The sequence below is a fragment of the Tamandua tetradactyla genome, chromosome 20 (genome assembly GCF_023851605.1).
Source record: "Tamandua tetradactyla isolate mTamTet1 chromosome 20, mTamTet1.pri, whole genome shotgun sequence".
NCBI classification, from domain to species: Eukaryota; Metazoa; Chordata; class Mammalia; order Pilosa; family Myrmecophagidae; genus Tamandua; species Tamandua tetradactyla.
Genome location: NC_135346.1, coordinates 26,995,925 through 27,000,466, shown reverse-complemented (window position 1 = coordinate 27,000,466; position 4,542 = coordinate 26,995,925). Strand labels below are relative to the sequence as shown.

At 45.7% G+C, this 4,542-nt stretch overlaps 1 long non-coding RNA gene across 1 annotated transcript; it reads right to left on the bottom strand.

Annotated features, from left to right (window-relative positions):
- Positions 1 to 372: 372 nt before the first annotated feature.
- Positions 373 to 4,267, bottom strand: LOC143664503 (uncharacterized). The gene is made up of 3 exons (XR_013166450.1): positions 4,207 to 4,267; positions 1,554 to 1,666; positions 373 to 530 (listed from the first exon to the last, which is right to left on the bottom strand). It is a non-coding gene; the product is annotated as an uncharacterized LOC143664503 (long non-coding RNA).
- Between the last annotated feature and the right edge of the window lie 275 nt (positions 4,268 to 4,542).

Here is a 4,542-nt window from a genome sequence, read left to right as displayed (position 1 = left end):
CAGATTTCCCAAATTATCACCTTGAGAAGTCACAAAATCAGTTGATCAAAGAGCTGAAAGGGGACCTTTGAGATTATCTAGTTGAAATACACTTGGTCCACAGATGAGGAAATAGAGACCCTGAGAGGTTAATTATTAACTTGCCCGTGGTCACATTTCCAGTTAGTGGCAGAGATAGAACCAGAACTCAGGTCTTGATGACACTGTGCTTCCTCAATTAAATTTGCCTACAAAGTTCTTTCTCTTACAATTCACACAACTCAGCGCCTGCAGTGGGGCCCTAAGCCCCACTCCAGTCTCAAAACATGGGCAAAGGAATGTGTTTTTTTTTTATCACTATGGCAATAACTCACCATTTTAGAAGTTCCTTGAATGCTTCTCCATTGTTCAAATTTTCTGAACAAGTATTCAATTTTGGAATCAGAAGTGAATCCTCCATTCACTTGTCCATTTGACAAACATTTAATGAACACTTAGGAACCATCACAATTGCTAAAGTCACAAGAGTTACTCTCTATGGAGTACAATATCTAGCAGAGGAAATAGACAAACAAACCAAAAGAAATGGTTAGTATTTACTAAGTGATTACTGTATGCAAGCGTTTTACATGGAACTTCTCATTAAATTCCTCATGACAATCGTGTGATAGCTACTTATTATTCCTACTTCACAGTTGACGGAAGTGAGGCTTAGAGAGATTAAGCAAGTTGCCTAAACTCAGCAATTCAAGTATTAGAGTCAGGCAGTCCTATCCTACTGCAATTGCTTTTAATGTTTGTGCTGCACTGCTTGGAATTCAGGCAGACATACAGAAGGAGAGACTTTGTCTGGGTGTGGGGGGGGGTTCACTGAGGAGGTGGAAACTGAAGAAATAAACAGGGACCAGGAAAGGATGCTTTAGGGACATTTTGGAAGCAATTTTAGGAACTATAAGAACATCACTAAGGCATTGGGAGTATCAGGGAGTGGCAGGAGATGGTGCTAGAAAGGTGAGTGGGAGGTTGTATTTCATTCCATAGATGATAAGTTATTATTTAAAAGTTTTAAGTGAGCAAGTGACATGATCCCGTTTGCTTCTTAGGAAGATTCCCCCGGCTCTAGTGAAAACAGATCAAGCCTGTAGCTTGGGAGAAACCTGTTGGATTGGACTACGACAATGACAGGAAGGCTGGAGAAGCGGGGGCAGGTTCAGGGGCTATCTAAAAGGCAAAGTCAAGAAAACTATGTGATTTGAGTAGATCTGAGTGTGGAGCAGGTGGGGAGCTTTGGACAGCAAGGTTTCTGGATTAGGACATGGGAAAAACTTATCCAACCTTACAGATCAAGTATATAGTAAAATCATATACACCATTCTGTACGGATGGACTTCTGGTTTAGGACCATCCTTTGCTCTGTAAGTCCAAATTCCTTTGCCAGTGAACTTGGTACCACCAGATGCTATGGGGTTTTATGTATTATAAATTATAGGATTTTATATATTATAGAATTATATATATGATGGGATGTGCCTATGGTTTTTAAATGGAAAAAATGTGGAAATTAAATGGCTTACCCACGGCATCAGAACGTCATATCTTCATGAATTTTGAATTAGGAGATTTCCAGAACTGCCATTAAAGGTCACAGGTCCCTTGCAGAAGAACTTGTTAGACCAAATTAATCAAACTGAAAAAATAAAAAAGCAAATCCCGTATTCATGGAACTCATTATTAGTGAAATGACACCTTCATTCACTCAACCAGTTTCACAGCCTAATTTGCACCAGTCCTATAACAGGCAATAGAAACAATGATGACAACACTCAACCCCTGCCCTTAAGGAGTTTATGGTCTAAAGAGACGAGTAAGAAACAGAAGGAACCACAGCACAGATAAGAGCTCAGACAGGGATGAAGTCAGAGGCTGGAGAGTCCAGCAAAGGCACAGGAGACCCAGCCTTGTGGGCAGGTGCCTGCCATGCGGACAGTCCTCAAGCGGTGTTATTCACAATTGTTGATTATTTTTCTACTTTCTTGGTGTTTATCTGCTCCCAGAAGAAGTTTCTACTCTGTTGGCTTATATCATATTCCTGTGCCCATCATCCCCATTTGCAGGAAGCATGTGCAATGCCGTGCTTGTCATCGGATCCTAGTTAATATTATTATTCTCAGGATCCTACCCATTTTTAACTGTATGTTGAGTGCATGTTCAAGAGAGAGAGAAAGGGGATTGGGGGTCTGGCTGTTAGACACCTGGGGCGCATCAGAGGATTGTCAGACAGATGGTTAGCAGGGGAGCTGCTCAAGGCAGGGAGGAACACCTGGGTGCTGGGAACCAATTAGTTGACAGGTGGGTCAAGGATTGGCAAAGTGGGAAACAATATGTTGTTTATGCCCCAGAATCAGAAGCTGCTGAAACCAGGTTCACTGACACGGCTTCCCCCAATCCTGCTAACTGAGTTAGTACAAGATAAGAATACACTCCATGCCACCTTGAAGTAGCCTGGGCCAGGTGAAGGGAAGCTTAGCTGACAGATTTGACAACTGAGCCTATCACACAAGGCTCTGAGCCTCGTTGGCCCCAGCCAGCACTCCACTTCCTCTGGTCACATCTTCCCTGAACTGAAAGACAGCTTGGAAAAGACAGCTGGGCTGTCTCCTCAGCCTCACCATTGCTGTGGCTTCCTCAAGCCACGACGGGCTCTCTCTTTTATGAGCCTGTGGGACTGTAATTCTCTATCACCTGACGTTTATGGTAGGCTTCGCATTAGCAAAAGGCTTTATGGCTATGGCCATTTTGATGAGGGATTCCTCCCTGAGCTCTGTCAGGTGTTGTCACCCAGACCAAGCAGAAGGAACGGGAGCGGTGTGCACCTGCCAATGGCCTTGCCCGCTGGCCCACGAGAACCCAGGAGAGGAGTCTGCAGATGCCACTTCTCTCTGGTCGCGTGCTTGCCCCCATGGCCTCGGCAGCTCGCCTGCTTGTCTTCCACATCCCAACCATCAGCAGGTCCTGAGGTGGACTCCAGAAGGCATTTCAAATACGCCCATTTTTGTCCATCTCCAGAGCACCACCGCAGCCCAGGCCTGACCCCTGCACAGCCCTGTCTCTAGCTCTGCCTCCTCCTCTCGTCCCCCCCGCCCCGAACCTATCTTCCACATGGGAGGTAGAGTAAGCCTCAAGATGCTTACTTCTTTACTCAACGTATGTACTTTTAAAACTTTCTGATATTTCTGGAAAAATCTTTACTGATTTCCTAGAGCAAATAGGTGCGATTGAAAATGATCTTTTGCAAACAAAAACAGCAAGACTTCCACGGCTTCCTCTTCTAAATAAAATATGTCCAGAATAAAATCCATAGCCTTCGCAGGCTGTGGACTTCCTGCTGGGCTCTCAGCCCTTCACCCCTTACTAACCTCCGGTCCCCTCCCTGGGTTCCGGGCCCACCGAGCTCTTTCCTGACGCTTACACCCACTCAGCCCTCTGCCTGGAGGCTCTTGGCTCTTTGCACCAGTGGCTTTGTGTGGCCCTCCCAGCCTTGGCTCACATGTCCCCTCCCTACCCACCCTCCCCTACAGTTCCCTGGTTTTACTTTCAGAATCCTTTAAACAACCTTAAAATGTTCCTTATTTGTTGACTTATACAAAGTGTCTCTTTTGCTAGAATGGAAGCTCCAGGGAGCAGGGACCTTCTCTGTGTTTTTCACCAGTGCGCTCGGTGCTTGGCACAGGGCCCACACAGAGTATAAGCTCACTGAATATGTGTTGAGAAATTAATTGAGGGAATGAAGCAATGTACTGAAAAGCCTGTCCTTCTCTCAAACCATCGGCTAGTCTCCATTATATCAGTAGAGGGCAGCAAAGACCCTGAGTTATCGACTTTAAATTGGCTGATTTTATGCCAGAAAACATCAGAACAACAAACAAACAAAAGCCAAACTTGTTACTCCCTTTGTCAGCAAGCTCGGGTTTATCAGGCATTTCAGGAAAATACCCTGCCTTACAAATTCCTCTCACTCTTCTCATTCCTGGAGACTTCTCCTCTCTGAACCATCCACGGGTCGCTCTCTCTCTCCCTCTCTCGTAAGATTTCAGGCTGACAAAGATCCTCAGGAACTCAAAGCAGATGCTGGATTGACTAAACCAAAAAAGAAACCCAATGGCCTGGAGCTTGTCCCTTCTTGCCTGACAGGTTAGTGCGGGAGAAAGAAAAGAGCACATCTCTTACAGCATGCCCGACAGCTGTTTGGGACATAAGGCCTTGCAGCTCTCCCTTCTGCTGTGTGGGAGGAGCCGGTTCCAGCCACGCAGCTGCCGCTGACGTCGGGAGCATTTGCAAGAGCTAGTTTTGTGTGTGTGTTTATGGTCCTGTCTTCTGTCCGCATCTGTTTCTGCTTATTCGGTCTTCTCTTCTGGTTTAACTAACCCCCAAGAGCAAGAACCTCAACTTTTTCTCACTTGTGAGGCTCCCATGGTTCCTTCCCAGAGAATGCACACTGAACCCCAGTAATGAGCAGCAGACACAGTGGGCACACAGTTTTAGAGTCATGCTTTCATTTGCTCT